This window comes from Echinops telfairi, unplaced genomic scaffold, assembly GCF_000313985.2.
Source record: "Echinops telfairi isolate 266 unplaced genomic scaffold, ASM31398v2 ScPeMD7_27;HRSCAF=92, whole genome shotgun sequence".
Lineage (NCBI taxonomy): Eukaryota > Metazoa > Chordata > Mammalia > Afrosoricida > Tenrecidae > Echinops > Echinops telfairi.
In genome coordinates, this window is record NW_022103924.1 from 6,057,169 (window position 1) to 6,073,813 (window position 16,645).

The 16,645-nt window shown below is 39.3% G+C and overlaps 1 long non-coding RNA gene across 1 annotated transcript in view; it reads right to left on the reverse strand.

The window, feature by feature from the left end:
• Positions 1–5,381: 5,381 nt before the first annotated feature.
• LOC123521606 overlaps positions 5,382–16,645 on the reverse strand; it is a 31,871-nt gene continuing 20,607 nt past the window's right edge. Inside the window, exons 2-4 of the long non-coding RNA XR_006680009.1 lie at positions 12,424–12,477; positions 11,835–12,030; positions 5,382–5,571 (exon numbers count right to left, since the gene is read on the reverse strand). This is a non-coding gene — a long non-coding RNA (uncharacterized LOC123521606). The remainder of the gene's footprint in view (positions 5,572–11,834; positions 12,031–12,423; positions 12,478–16,645) is intronic.

Sequence of the window (16,645 nt, forward strand, 5' to 3'; positions counted from 1 at the left end):
AAGAAAGAGAAAGACCCTCAATAAGATATATTGACACAGTAGCTGAAACAATGGGCCCAAACCTAACAACAATTGAGGTGATGGCAAAAGACTTGGCAGTGTTTCATACTGTTTGTGTTAGTCTGGGTAGACTAGAGAAACAAATCCAGGGAGACTCATTAGTGTATAAGAAAGAGATTTATTTATAAGAGCAGTTGAATATTGAGGAAGCATCCCAGCTCAGTCCAGATCAAGTTCATAAGTCCAATATTAGTCCATATGTCTAATACCAATCTATACAGTCCTCTTCAGACTCATGAAACACATGCAATGACCCCGAATGCAGGAAGATCACAGGCCAGTGGGTTGGAAGTTGTTGGATCCAGTGGTGTTGTAAGCATCTCAGCACTGGCAGGGGTCTCCATGTGGCTTCTCTAGGTCCAGGGTTCTCTGCATCAGGGCAGGTCCATGTGGCTTCTCCTCAGGGATTCTCACAGGGAGTCAGCCTTGTCAGCAGAGAGTCTCCAAGGAAGTGAAGTAGTGGGACAAAGTGTCTCCTGCCTCTCTGGCTCTTTCTGTCCTCAAACTCAATTCCTTGCATTGAAATCCCTTTGGTCACAGTCTAACCATAGCATTCCTAAGTATTTACTCAAGAGAAATGAAAATATATGCCCATACAAAGCAAATTTTCATAGCTGCTTTATTTATGATAAATAGGAACAATTCAAAGCCCTTCAAAAATGCTAACTAACATAAGCCTAAACTCAAAACTCACTACCAATGAGTCAATGTTGACACCCCCACTGTGGGTTCCCAAGACTGTAACTTTATGGGAATAGAAAGCCCAGCCTTTCCCCCACTGAGCTGGTCATGGTTGCTAACTGCTGACCATGTGGATCATATCCCAACATGTAACCACTACCCCCCCAGGGCTCCAACCTGATACAGTATTACTCAGAAATACAAAAGAAATACTAAAGGCAAGGAAAGATTATGCTGAGTGGAAAAAAAAGATACATACAAATTATATGTATCCGTTTTTATGCAACTCCAGAAAGAAAATGTAATCTAAAATGTAGACCAATTCTTCTCAGGGGCTTGTGGGAGGATGTAGGGGGGTGGCAGGAAAATGTGCTGCCTGAGAACCAAGAGAGCCCATTTTCATAAACTTCAGTTCCCTCATCTAAAATGAGGATAAAGTGCATTCCTTTGTGATAATTAAATGAGACTAAAACACTGCTGGCATATAGTAAAAACTGAACAAATGATGGAATATTACTATAGCAACCAATGTTGCCTTTTTGAACTATAAATTAACCTCATTTTACTCCCCTTCCTAAAATTCTTCTTGCCTTCCCATTGCCTTTAAAATTTTTTAAGTGGTAAAAAAAATAATAACACACATATACATGTTTGTAGTGTGTATATGTGTATACACAAAAAACTGACATGGACTCGGACCCCAAAAATACTATGTGTTAAGTTGAGCGAGCCATGATTTTCAGTTATACATCCCTGAGAAAGTGGTCTGACATGATCAATTAGTTGTAAGGGGATTAGAGTAAGATGCAACGCTGGTCTGACATAAGGGGAGTTTTCCTAGGGTGAGTCCCTTATTTCTTTTGATTTTATAAGAGATAAAAGAAGAGAAATGTAAGCAGAGGTCAAGGAACCTGATAAATCCCCAAGAAAGAAGATCTGGGAGTAGAATATGTCCTTTGGACCCTAAACTGAGAACCTTGTAGGCCCAGGGGAAGGCTGATGCCAAGAACACATGGAGAGCTCCAAGAACACAGAGGCCCACGGATGTTAAAATGGGATCAGAACTTTCCCTATGCCCAGAACCGAGAGAGAAAGCACCCTGGATTCAGACTTCTGGTCTCCTAAACTGTGAAAGAATAGCTTTCTGTGTGTTAGAGCCGTCCGAGATGTGCGATTTCTTGTATAGGAGTGTTCAATAACCACAAAAGATATTAGTTTTTGTTTTGTTTTGATGTGTTTTAAATCATTTTATTGGGGGTTCTTACAGCACTTATAACATTCCATACATCAAGTATATCAAGAAGCATTTTGTACACATGTTGCCATCATCATTTTCTAAACATTTACTTTCTACAAAAATATTTATTAATTCCACAATTTTATGTGTACAATTCAATCATATTTATTAAGCTCATCATATTGTATAAATATTACCACTAGCCTTTCCAAATTATTCTATTACCCTTACCCATTGCTTTTATAATAAAATCTAGAGTCTTACAATATCATAAAAAGCATCTTGCAGTAGCTGGCTCCTATCCATTTATCCAACTTCAACTCATCCCATTCCTCATCTCATTCATCAAGCTCTGCCAAAAAATAAAAATGTATTTGCTTACTCCATAGAACTTACCTCAATGTCTAAACTTTTATTTACCAGTACTTATTTTCTACCATAGCATGAGGGTGTCCCCTCCAAGATCAAACCATTGTCCTAGCTCAGTTTCTGGTATATAAACTCACTGCAGTTGAGTTGATTCTAACCCATAGCAACCTTATAGGACAGGGTAAAACTGCCCCTGTAGGTTTCCAAAACTGTAACTTTTTACAGGAGTAGAAAGCCTCATGTTTCTACCAGAGAGCAGCTAGTGCTTTCCAACTGCTGACCTTGAGATTAACAGCCCAAAGCAAAACCACTATGCAACCAAGGTTCCTCTTCTACTGCTCTAGAGTGGATTCTGACTGATGGTGCTCCCATGCATTGCAGAGCAGACCTGTGCTCCATAGGGTTTTCTTGGCTGCCATCTCAATGAAAGCAGATGCACTATGACCTGGTGCATAGTAGGCACTCAAAATGCATTTGAATAAACAACTTATTTATTCAAATTTATTCAATTTATTCAAAATGCAGTTGAATAAACAACGGAATGAACAAGTACATTGATTCCCTATATGACAAAACAAAGCCCAAGGAGGATGTTTCCTATAAATTGAAAATATCAAGATTCCAAATTGAAATATCATAATAAAACAAAAATATCAGTCACCAGCAAGTTAATTCTAACTCATAGAATTTATTGTAGAGTAGAACAGAAAATATGGTTTTCGGTGGGTGTGATGTTGAGGAAGTAGATCACCAGACCTTTCTTCTGATACACTCTAGGAAACACAAACCACTTTTGGTTAATAGCATACCTAACTATTGGTGCCATCAAGAGACTCCAAATATCATAATAGAGCTTAGTGGGAAAAAAAAAGACACAACAAAAGTTGGCATTTAAATGGTGCATTTAGATACAATACTATGAGGGAAAGCTTTATTTCTGAAACTCATTCCTTATTGTCAAATTCAACCATCCCATCTGGATCTTATTTTATTGGATAGTTGGACCTTGAATGCTGCTGTTTTCCCTTTTCTTCCATTTTTTCCCCCTGCTGAAATATTCTTACATGTTTCCATTATGTCATGTATTTTGTAATTTTAGCTTAAATGTCTGGTTTCTTTAAAAATTCTCAGGGACAGCAAATCTGTTTTGCCTTAGGTAGTCCCAGATTTTAACACAGGGATATTTTGGATACATATAGGGACCTTTTTACTGTCCTACTCTTTATACTTAAAAAAAAACCAACCAACTTTCTATAAGTTTCCAAGACATCAAAACTCCTTTCTTCCAAAGATGCCTTTCCTCCCGTCCCCCCAAAGGCCTGTAAATATTTGTAAGTACTGAAGATTCCCATGATATTCTTTGTAGGAGCAAAAGCTACAGATCATGGAGAGGAATCAAGGTAAGTGGAACCTCCAGAACCCAGGAACCTAGGAAAAAGCTCAGAGGATGATGTTCTGACATGCAACTTCCCCTAACTTGCATGAGGCCCTGCTGATCCCTGTCATGAGGAAGGTGGACCCCTGTATATGATGACCTCTGTAGAGGTGTGTGCTTTTCACCAGGGTGGTCTTTGTTTAGTTTAAGCATTTGCTTTTAGAAGACAACCCTTTTCTTTAAAAAGACAGATTGTAAATACTTTATACTTTGCTGGTCTCATAATTGTCTCTTTGAATCTCCTTCTTTGTTTTGCCTGTTTGTTGTTGTTAGTTTCTGCCAAATTCCAATTGAAGACAATTATGAGACAAAATGACACATGTAGACCATAATAAAATTCTGCCACTCCTGTGCCATCTTTTGACCATTGGTATGCTCGAGACCATGGTTGAAGCTATTGGTTTAAGCCATCTCAGCAAGGATCTTCCTCATTTTTGCCTATCCTGTATTTAAAGAAGGTTCAAGTCTCCCCAGAGGCACCTCAGAAGAAAGGCCTGGTGATCTACTTTCAAAAATCTCAGCCATTGAACATGATACAAAGCATAGTTCTACTCCAACACACATGAAGTCACCATGAATTAGATTTGACTCGGTTCTACTTGATCAGTGACAACTGATCAAGGGCCTTGAGCCAGAGGGCCTCACTTCTCAGGCCCTGCCATACTGGTACTTCCTCAAAGAAGTCTGCCTTAGAACTTTTATTTACCCCCCCGCCAAGGAGGATTTGAAGATCTCTTAGTATGGCTATAATCTTTTGCTTTCATCTTCGTTCTGGGAGTTAAACTTTAGAAGAGATGTCTAAGGAGGTGTGGCATGGGCAATCTGGCTCATGCCCCTCTAAGATGGCAAAACCCAGCAGTCACAGTCCCCCTTCAATTTGAACATCTTCTAACATGCCGTCATCTGAGGTTGGTAGTTATACCGAGCAATCTTGGCGCCTATTCCCTCAGGGCCTCCAAGGGTTCTTGGGACCTCAGTATCTTATAATGCTAACATTTAATTTCTGGATGTGATATATAAAACACCTTGTGGGCAGGGGAAACACACACACACACATACACATACTTATTTACTGAGTAGTTTGTAGGGGAAAAGTCACAAAGTTAGTACAAACTGCACCTACTACTCATTTATTGACTTTCATCTTGTCTGACACTTCACATTCATGACAATAGCACAAAATCTACTTTCTGACTTTTTTGCACACTAATGAGGCAGTGTATCTGGCAGTCATAAATACTGAGATGTTTGGCCAGAGTAAAACAGGCTGTGATGCTTAAGGTTATGTGTCAATTTGGCTGGATCATGATTCTCAGTAGTTTGGAAGCTATTAATGCTATTATTTGGCAGTTAAGTAATGATGTAGTATTTTTTACCATTTTGTGATCTGATGTGATCAACCTCCGTTTTCTTGTAACAGCCATTTTCACCTATCGACCTGACCTTTATAACCTAACCATGTCAATAAGTGAGGAGTGGGTGCACATGTAATTTTCACATAGTACTAATTACACATTATTGAAGCCTAATACTGAAAAATAGTGGCTATAAAAACACCAAAAAATCTAATGTTTAAATAATAAAGAAAAGGTAATCTGATAAGGACCAAAGTTGCTTAAAAGTTTATTTAGAGAGGTGATTAAGACAATCTCCAGAACTCCAGACAAGAAGTGAGGCAGGTCCGGGGGTGGTAGGACACATGAAATGGCTTGATTGCCATAGTCTTCAGCCAAGAACTTTTCTCCAAGCAAGTAGTAAAGTGGATTTTCAAACTCTGATAGTTTTTCCCCTAAGTCAAAAGAACAAGTGGATAAATTTTGTCTTTTGGGAAATTATCTCTTACCATTTTTATGCTATTTCGTTCATTCAAGAAACATTTATTGAATTCCTGCTAAGAGCCAGGCCATCTGGCAAATGCTGTGGATAAAACAAATGCTATAAAGATAAAACAAACAGAGAGCTAATCTTGTGGGAGAGCTTGAGTCTCCTAGTGGATGATGGAAGCAACAACTCTAATTTATTAAGTATGACCCAGGTGTCTGTTATTACCCTATTAATATGCATAAATATACCTCAAGGTATGGTTCTTATTTTCCTGCTGTGGAAATGAGGGCATTCCAGAGTGTGCCGAACCCCAAGCCCAGGTCTTTTTGCCTCCAGGACCCTGCTCTGCTCCACTCCAGCACTGTCTTCTTGAAATAGAATCCGAGTTTCATATACAAGATGGCTTCAAAAAATTCACGGTAAAATGGAATTAAAATATAATAGAATGTTTCCAAGAACTTTTTTGAAGTCCCTCATATAATTTTACATTTTCTAAGAGCCACACTTGAAAAGATGTAAAAAGAAGCAGATGCAACCAACTTGAATTATATATATTCTTTAACCGAATCTATTCCAAACCACTATCTTTCCAACAAGAAATGAATATAATCATTGTTCTTGAAGCATTTTATTTTCATCATAAAAATCCAGTGGACCACAGTCATGAGGAATGAAGTCCTGATACATGTTACAACATGGCTGAACCTGAAAACATTATGCTGACGAAATATGTCAGACACAAAAAGATAACATTGTGACTCCACTTACAGGGAATATTTAGTACAAGCAGGAATATAGAGAATAAATTTCATTAGGGGTTACGAGGGGTCAGAGGGAAAGGAGGCATTGAGATTCTGTTAACATCTGTGGACTAATTTGGAAAAGAATAGTGGTTATGGCTAGACAATATGATGAAATTATTAATGCCACTGAATTTTGTAGGCAAAAAAATTCGACATGGTAAATGTTTTGTTTTTTATATATACACATACATACATTTGATATACATACACACACATATATATTTATATATATATATTTTTTTTTAATTCTTTGGACTGATCATTCTTCAAGCACCCAAGTCATATGAGGCTATTTGGGGGTTAGCCTCTGTCCATGTGTCACTGTTGCTCATCGCTAATTATTGTTGCTCCATGGCCACCAAGTGGACTCTGACTTATGATGACCCCAAGCGCTACAGAATAGAACTGTTCCACAGGGTTGTCTTGCCTGTAATCTTCATAGAAGGAGGTCACCACACCTTTTTTCCATGGTGCTACCGAGTGATTCCAAGCTGCTTGTACCTCCCAAGCTTTTTATTGGTGGTAGAGACAAAAAGCAAGGTCAGGAGCCACCTCTCCGAGAGCCTAGAGAGGAGGTTGTTTCCTCCAATGAGATTGAGTTTCCATCATGCGAAAACAAAGGATCTGATTGTTAAGACCCCTATACATGTCACTGCAGACTATCAAGGCCTTTCTATTGCCTGCTTTGGTCAATCTCCAGGCCTATTTCTTCCTAGCTAATATGTTCTTTAAAATGTTCCTTCTCTCTTTTCTCCAACTCTATGCATTCTTTTCATGATGGTGTCAATGTCTCCTTGAGTCTTAACTGGGTTTCTTCTCCTAAGGACATGGATGTTTTTAAACTACGTGTCCCTGAAGTTGTTGATCTAATGATAGAATTTCAGCAGTGTGGCAAGCAAGTAGGGAATAAAGATTCACCTAGTGCTTGAACTGAAAAATTGTAAAACCTGGTTAACACAGAAAGGCTAGTTTAAGGGTTAAAATAATAAAAGCAAATAAATCAAGTAATGTGTGTTTTTGTTGTTGTTTGTTTTTCCTGAAACTGCAGTCTTCCCTCTAGGTTTGTGACTCTCCATAGCTCTATACCTTAATTTGAAACAAGGCACTCAAAAGAGGCATCCTGCTAATATTCAGTTACTTAAGGGAAAATATGAAGGCTTCATAAATAAATGCGTTGCCAAGCCTTCAGAGCTGCAAAAGGCTTGTGCCGAGAACTGTCAAATGTCAGAAATAATTACCAGGCAGAATGTAACTCACACATCTTGCAGACATGATCAACACTACGTAATCCTTCCTGCCTTCATCTGTCTGGACAAAGTTCATGTAGGAAAGAAGCTGAGCCTGGCGCCTTTGGGCGTCCAAGACTTGGAGAAGACAGTCCTAGACCTAATTCTGGAACACTATGTCACTACCAGAGTCCACCATTTATAGATCCACCAGTCAGATGATGTTTTGCTTGAGTTTGCTTTTATACATGTACCTGGAGTTGTTCATAATTGCCAGGATATTTAAACTGTTCTACTACAAAATGAAACAGAAGATAGACACAGAAAACTATACCAAAGGGGTAAATTTTAAGGAATTATAATAACCAGGTAGGTCAAGAAATAGGACTCAACAGTCTTCTTAGAAACCCCCATTCTAGGTCTCATCCAAGATATGATCTCCTACAAAGATAGAGAGCGATTGCAAACTTTGGTAAAAACAAAGACAAAAAAATTTCCCTTGTCTTACCACCAAAGACCAAAGTGTGAATCCCCGGACAGCACAGTCATTCACACCTATTTTTAAAGAATCTGAAAGGTTTTCATCTTATCTCATATATAATTTCTCCCTCCAACCTTTATTTTTCCTGATAGGCTATCTATTAAACTCACAGAGATTGAGTCAATTCCGACTCATAACCACCCTGTAGGAACGAGTAGAACTGCCCCGGTGGATTTCCAAAGTAAATTCTTTACAGGAGGAGGAAGCTTCATCTTTGTCCTGCAGTACGACTGGAGGTTTCAAACTGCCCACCTTGCAGTTAGCAGCCCAAAGCATAACCTACTACACTATCAGGGCTCCTTTCATCTACTAAAATATGTTGTTTCTAAAGTTTCTTTTATCTTTACGTCACTCCTCACCATTTCCTCCCCCACTTTCAAACATGTTCCACAACCTCCCCCCCGCCATACTTCACTAATTCAGGCTAACCAGAGTTGTCAGCGATTTTTTTCCAGTCATTTTCCCCATGCTAATATACCATATGTAATTTCAGATGTGCACACATCTGCACTATCAGAGTCCCCAGTGGGCACAAATGATCAAAATACCCAGTTGCTAACCAAATGGTTGAAGCTTTGAATCCACACAGAGGTGCCTCAGAAGAAAGTCATGGTGCTGTTTCCCTCAAAACCAGCCTTGTAAAGCCCTATGGAGCAGTTCTGTGATAAATGTGGAGTCACTCTAAGTCAGATTCAGCTCAATGGCACCTGAGGGTTTTTTTGTTTTTGTTTTTGTTTTTCATGGAAATAACAACTATACTTACTGAGCACCTATTTTATTCCAAGCATCATTCTAAGTTTTTGAATGCAATAACTAATTAATTCTCACAGCAACCTTATGAAATATATACTGTTTTGCTGTTGTTGTTTAATCTCTGTTGAATATATGAAAACCAGAGACACAGAGAGGTTGCATTAAGTTCCCAGAATCACACAGCTATTAAGAATTGGATCCAGAAGCAAACCTGGATCTAGAAGAGAATAAACACAAAACATAGCTACATCAATAGTTTGGATACAAAGATAAGATTGCATGAGACATTTCTTTATACAGCACTTGGTGGAAATTCTTCCAAGTCAACCTACCCAGATTCATTATATTTTTCACTGCAGCACAAACACTTATTCTGATGACCTTTTTTTTCCATCAGTAATTGGCCTGATGACGAACCTTTATTGTGTTCCCAGTTTTATGCTCCAAGAGCAATGCTACAGATAACATGTCTGAATGGAAGTGTGGAGATAACTGGAACCTTTATTTCTAGGCAATGAATCTCAAGAGTGGAATTACAGTGTTGCCCTATATCAGCAGTTCTCAACCTGTGGATCGCGACCCCTTTTGGGGTCAAACAACCCTTTCACAGGGGTTGCCTGATTCATAACAGCAGCAAAATTACAGTTATGAAGTAGCAACGAAAATAATGTTATGGTTGGGAGTCACCCCAACATGAGGAATTGTATTAAAGGATCATGGCATTAGGAAGGTTGAGAAACACTGCTCTATATGTATGCTTTTAATAATCATTGCTTTTTGAGTCCCAAAGAGAGCTGCAATGCTTCCCCTTTCTACCAGCAGAGTGTGAGAAATCCTACCCCTACCTCTCCATCAACAGTAGGAATTCCACCTCTTTTAAGTTTTTGTCAGTGATATGAATATGGGGGTACATCTTTGCTTTTTAAAGTTGAATGTCCTATTGGAACAGTTTATTTGTTTTAATGTTTGCCTTTTATCATTTGGGTTTGCTCTTCTATTTATGTTAGGGGTATCTGTAAACTAGCAATGTTATCCCTTTGTCTGAAGAACCTTGCTTAATTATATATCTAAAAGTCATTTGCTCTTTAGTCCACCCAATTCATGTTGACCCCAGTGTGTCCAAGGAGAACTTTGCTCCATAGGGTTTTAAATGGCTACTTTTTCAAAAGTAGGTCTCCAGGCCTTTATTCCAAGATGCTTCTGGGAGAACTTGAACCTTTCAGTTGGCAGGTGTGATAGTTAACATTTTATATCAGCTTGCCTGGGTCCTGATTCTCAGAGGGTTGACAGTTAAGACAGTTAATATCTGATATAATGTAATAATCTCAATGATCAGATCTGCTTTGAGCAATCAACCAATTGAAATACATTTCCTTGGGGGTGTGGCCTGCTTCCAATATCTGTGGGTGATGTGGAAAAGCTGGTTTGCTTTTTGCTGGGTCGGAATCCCGCAGCTGGCCTGTCATCTTTGAACTTGAGCCTGTAGTTTGCTATATTGCCTGCCAGTCTTTGTAGTTGTCAACCCCCTGTCAGCTTACCTGCTGACGTTGGATTCGTTTGCCAGAACCCTACTCTCTGGCCTGATAGCCTTGTGTTCATTAGTCTCTGCAATCAGGAGAAACCTCCAGCCTGACATCTGATCCACAGACTTGGAACTTACCATGCTCTAAAACTGTAAGCCATTTCCTTGATATAAACCTGTTGTATACATACCTATATAAGCTCCACTGTTGGGCTTCTCTACAGAACCCAGCCTACAATAGCAATCAAGCACATTTACCATTTGCACAAACCCGGGACTCTGATTACAGAATAAATTCTTAAAGGAAAAATCTGAAAAAAATATTCTCTGGATATTATGACATTTATCAGGAGTTTTACACTTTTTCTAAACACTTATTCATTGACTATGAAGAGAAGAAATTTAGTGAACAAAAGATACTAATTGCAGAAGTTTCTTTGAATCAATGTCCCTCTCTTCTTCAAGGCAGATAAACATATGAGAATGTTCCATCTGAGACTTTATGGTGACAGATTTTCCAAACCAGAATTGGCAGATAAGTAACATTTATCACATAAGACTCTGTCTTGGTTATATGAAATTTTTCCTACTCTACCAAGTCCAAATGGCCAAGTAAACTTTGCAAGATCTCTTTCGTAATTAAGTTTCCTAATAAACAGAGTGTGAGACAGACCTTGGAGGCAGGTCATGTATGAGAATCTGGTAGGTGACCCCAGGATTTAGGAAAAGCCAGGGATAGAAAGGGAGAAAAGAAAGATTATGTCATTCTGTTCAGTTCAACTGGGTATCACTGTGGGCTACTTCGCTCACCTCAAAGCAAAAATGTAGAAAGTGCCTCAGAATTGGCCCTCTGATGGAGGGGGAGGGGGGTTGGAGTACTTGCCCACCAACTCTCACCCCCACTTGGTGTGAACAACTCTGTACTTGAGGGACCCTCCTGAATGCAGGTTGAGTGGTCTTCCTGAACCAAGAGGAAGCCCTGAAGCAATGCAACAGACACTGTGACAGGCACATGTGTCACCTGGGAAAAAATTCATGCGTGTATCAACTGGAACCCTAGGAGCAATATTTTGCTACTTAACCTCGTGTATGAAATTTGCAATAGGCAAATGCAGAGAGAAGGGAAAATGAGAGTTATTGTTGAAAGAGTACCAAGGCTCTGTTTTGGGTAGGGTCAAATTTTTGGAAATGGATAGTGGTATTGGCAGCATAAATGATGAGTGTAATTAATGCTACAGGGTGTAAAAATAAAAATGGCTAAAATTAAAAATGTTTTATCTGATACGTTTTAACAAACAATTTTTTTAAAATAAAAAAATGACACCTTCGAGAGGTAGCAGAGTGGTGGGGAAGGGTGGGGGGAGGGCTTGGGATCCAACATACCTTGGTATCAAATCTGGCTCTGTCCCTGCTGGACTTGCTGTACTCAGGACTTGTCTTGCTACCTTGGTCTTGCAGAGACAAATGCCTCTGAGAGCACAAGGTCGTGTGACTTTGCCTCTATCTATGAGAGCTCCGTGATGCAAAGGCCCAGATCTAGAATGTTCAAGCGAGGTCACCTCTGCTTCCAAGGAAACATCTGCATGAAAGAAAGCAGCAGAGAGTGGAAAGGGAAACCCCAGCTTTGACAATAGGTAAAACTAGTCTCCTGGACAATCCTTTTACTGGGTCCTCTGAACCCTGAAACCCTTTCACACTATCATTCTCCAACCCTGTCTATAGTCAAAGAGGCATGGATCAGTGAGAAACTGATCCACTAGTAGAAGCAGCATCCTGTCTGCACAGAACTCGGGTTTCTTCTAGAAACACCTGAGATGAAAACTTGATCATCCCACAGAAAAGCAAATGAGGGTGCGGGAGTGAAAGAATTTCCCTTCACTCTTGAAAGAGAAAATGGTCTAGAGTTGACACACTGGAGACAGCTCAGGTATGTGCCACTTGTCACATTGTGAAACTGTCATCTCCCACTCACCTCTGAGGCAGAAATATCAAAACTGACACTCCCTCATGGCTGAAGAGTGATTCCCTGAAAAATGACAACAAAGCATTTGATCACGAACAAGTCCACACAGAACACCTCCCTTCCTCCTGCAGTTAGGAGTCACGATGCTAATCCTTTAATTATGCAGCACGTTTATCTGTCAGAAACTGACTTTTTGTGACTGCAAAGGACTTTGCTTGTTATCACAGGAGGCTATTAATAAATATCTGCTCAAAGAATTTTTGGTGTCTCTTCTTAAAAAAATAATAATAACAATAAAAACATAGCCAAGAGTGGGAAACTCAATCCTCTTAAGGAAGCAAGCCCTATATAGACCTAAGTGGCCCCCACTTGCCAGCTTCCTGAGGGAGGAGCTGGGAGCAGCTCTCGGGTCTCACAATGGTACAACACGGGCTGGGCTTCTTCAGTGCCATCCAGTTGGCGTCACCTCATGGTGACCCAGGGACAACAGAGCAAAGCATTGCCTGGTGCTGCATCAGCTTCAGGATCTGTCAGACTATGTTCTGCTATGGCTCACAGGATTTTCCTTGGCTGGATTTCTGAAGTAGATCACCAGGTCCTTCTTTCTAACCCACATTAGCCCAGAAGCTTTGCTAAATGGGTTTGCCTCTATAGCAACATGCAAGCCTCAACCACAGAGAGGCGGGGGGTGCCCATGAGGTGCATTGCCCAGAAATAAAACCCAGGCTCTTATACAAGAAAAGCCGCAGCAAAGTCCCCTGTGCACGTGATAGTGCATAATGAAAGCTCTTTTTAAAGTGTAAAGACAGTGTATGTTAACAGGAGAACATGCATTCGTTAAGCCAAGGACTCGGCTTACAGATGTGTGAAGCCCAAGTGAGCAGTTTCGATTCCTTTACCCTACCCTCTTCCCTCACTACCAGATGCCCAAAGTGTCATGGAAACTGCAAGCATCAGCAGTTTAATAAATAACTTTAATAAAACGACCTGCACATTCTAAAACTAAAATCATTAACGCATTCTGATACTTGAGCATCGCATCGTGGAGGCACTGACTCAGTAGTAGGAGTGTTGCCTCCCATCAGGGAGACCCTGGGTTCCATTCCCAGCCAATGCAGGTGGCTGTAATGCTGACCAGGTTTCACCAGGTTTCCAGACTAACACAGACAAGGACGAAAGGCCTGATAATCCATTGCAAATCAACCCATGAAAACCTAATGGAGCCCAGCAATTTGATACCCAGCTCATCGTGAGGATGGCACAGGACCAGGCAGAGGGCTGGCTCACCCTGAGTGGGGACCAGTTGACAGAACAGTTAACAACAACAGTGTGACAGCTGGGGAGAGAGAGCAATGTGAGGTCAATGGAATCCACTAAACAACCAGGGTAAAAAACGTAAAGGTGGCACTTGAAATCAGTGCACAAAAGACGGCGTTGCTATCTATCTAATGCTCTTGCAGGGTTTCAAATGCATAGAAATCCCAGCACTTGACCAACTTTAAGGCCTGACACATTCTTCATAAATCTACATTTCTGTGCTGCAATTTCAGTCAATTCCATATTTCTCTGTCCCCAGGATGGGCTCCTAAACCCGATGGCCATGTGTTCAGGGTCCATTCTTCTGTCTGGGGTCGGTAGGAGGTCACCTTGCTGGCCTGAGAAGTTTGTCATATGATCATTATTGTTTGATGACATGAACACCAGACCTTGCCCTGTACTTGGCACAGAATACACAGTGCGATGATCCAGGTGTCCTGCATTCATCAAAGACAGCATGGTTGAGCTTTCCAAGTGTACCCAACACTGCCCATTTGGGAAGCTTAAATGGAACAAATTACTTTTTCCACTCATAGAAGTTATGTATTCAGAGAGACTGAAAAATATCAAAAATGGGTGAATGGGAGATAATCTATACCCAGAAGTGAGTCACTAAAAAGAAATATTTTAAAGAATCATTCGTGCATTGCAGATCATTACTTAGTAACATTTTAGCATGCTATATACTCAATGAATTTTTAATTTTTTAGTTTATACACTTTATTGAGAAAACTGACTAGTCAGAAAAAGTTTAAAAGTACTCAGTTCATACCTTACTCATAAATCAAAATTAATTCCAATGGCCCCAAACCGTAAACCATTAAAAGTATCAGGAAAAAACGTATGACTATATATGCTTACATTTTTGCTGAGGATACCTAAGTGTGATGCAAAGAAGTTGTAGGAGATATATTGATACATCCAAGCACACACAAAAAATGGGAAATAATTAAGTGCACATACACGTATACGTACTTAATTTCCCTTCATTTCTTTTGAATACACACACACACATGTACAGGCTTACCTTGGAGATGTAGTGGGTTTGTTTGTGGACCACAGCAATAAATCAAATATCACAATAAAGTAAATATTACAGTAAATCAAGCCACACAAATTATTTGGTTTCCCAGTGCATTCAAAGTTGTGATTCTACTATATTATGCTGTAGTATATTGTGTACAGTATTTTGAAAGTTTTAAATATTTTGAAAATTACCAGAATGTGGCACTGAAACACCAAGTCAACACATGAAGTTGAAAGAATGGTGCCGCTAGGCTTGCTTGATGCAGGGTTGCCACAAACATTCCGTGTGGAGAGACCACAATACTTCTGAAATGCAATCAAATGAAGTGAGGGCAAGTCAAAATGTATTACTACAAAATCATAAAACCCTTGCTTGACCAAAGCTATCAAATGTGGTACTATACTTTCTTGACCTATCTCCCATCGAGGTTTCGAGACACTTCAGAAAACTGTGTTGGCATCTCTTTAAATCTTCCCCCAAAGAATTCTGTACCCTGCATGATATCAACAAATCTAAGAGTCACTCTCAGTTATGATTTATTCCATAAAAGCATCTTCTTTCTTGCTTGCAAGACTGATCAGAAGATGGAGAGGAAAACAAAGGTACGCCTGAGAACACCTCCCTGCATCTACCTGCTGGCAACCGAGACATGCTTAGACAGATTCTTTTATCAGGAAAAAGCCATCTGTGTGCATGGGACCTGGAAGCCTAGTAACAACACTTTTTTGACTTATGCTCACGTGCCCAGAACAGCTAACAAACTGTAATTTAAAAAATATTAAAACTGCAAAATGCCATGACAGACAGTAAGTTAAAACAAAGAATATCCTTTTGCCAGGAGAAGAAGCTGTACAATCCATTCAGGAGAGATGTGGAAAGAGCCTAATGATTATGGTACAGGGAAAAAGAGGCAGTTGATACATGAATAATGAAATTTATATTAAATTCATTTCAAGTCACAAGCTATCATTTTTCACTTTGCACACAGAGGGAAACAAGGTTCGACTAATATAGGTGACTTTTGCAAGCAATAAGAATAATCTTTTTTGTTTGTTTGTTTGTTTTAAGAGAACGACCGTTTTGGAGAGTCATTTGGCAAGACCTACCAAAAAATGTAAAGCAAATATATTTCTACAAGTGATTCCTCATTTAAGATATGTAAAACGTATGTGTAAAAGGACATTTGTTAAACAACATCTATTTCAACCAAATGAGAAGTCTTTTATACTCATTAATAGAAGACTCCATGGCACCTAACATCAGTCCAATACGATCTGAAATATTCTTACTAAGTCCTACCAAAAAGAATAAAAGAACTCTTTACAGTGACATGGAAAACATATCCATTTATTTTCAAGTTACAAAAGAAGTTAACAGAAATATAAGATTCACTCAAGTGAGACCAAAGTATAGCTATGCACACACACTCTTTCACGTGCAGACAAAAGCCCATAATAGAACACAATGGGAAGTGAAATTTTGAACACTGTGGAGGCAAGACATCATTAGTTTAATGTTATGTTATTTACTATGTGAAATTAGAAAGTCTGAACTTGCATTATTTTTAAATTATGAAATAGGAAAAATTACTGTTCTGTCCTAGATATATATACTTCCACAATTGTAAATGAGAAGCACCTTCAAAAATAAATTTTATATTATCTCTCTGGTCCATCTTGACTATAAAACTCTCTGGAAGTAGTATAATCATTGAGTCTCCTACTAGTGGGTATATTTAAAAAGAGGGGAACAGAACAGGGCAAGCAATTGGGAGGGTTGATAAGTTGTTAACGTTGTTGAATATGAAAATGATGATCTGATATCATCACCCAATTCGCAATAAAAAAGTTTTTTTAAAAACTCTCTTAAAGTACATGAATTTTTTCA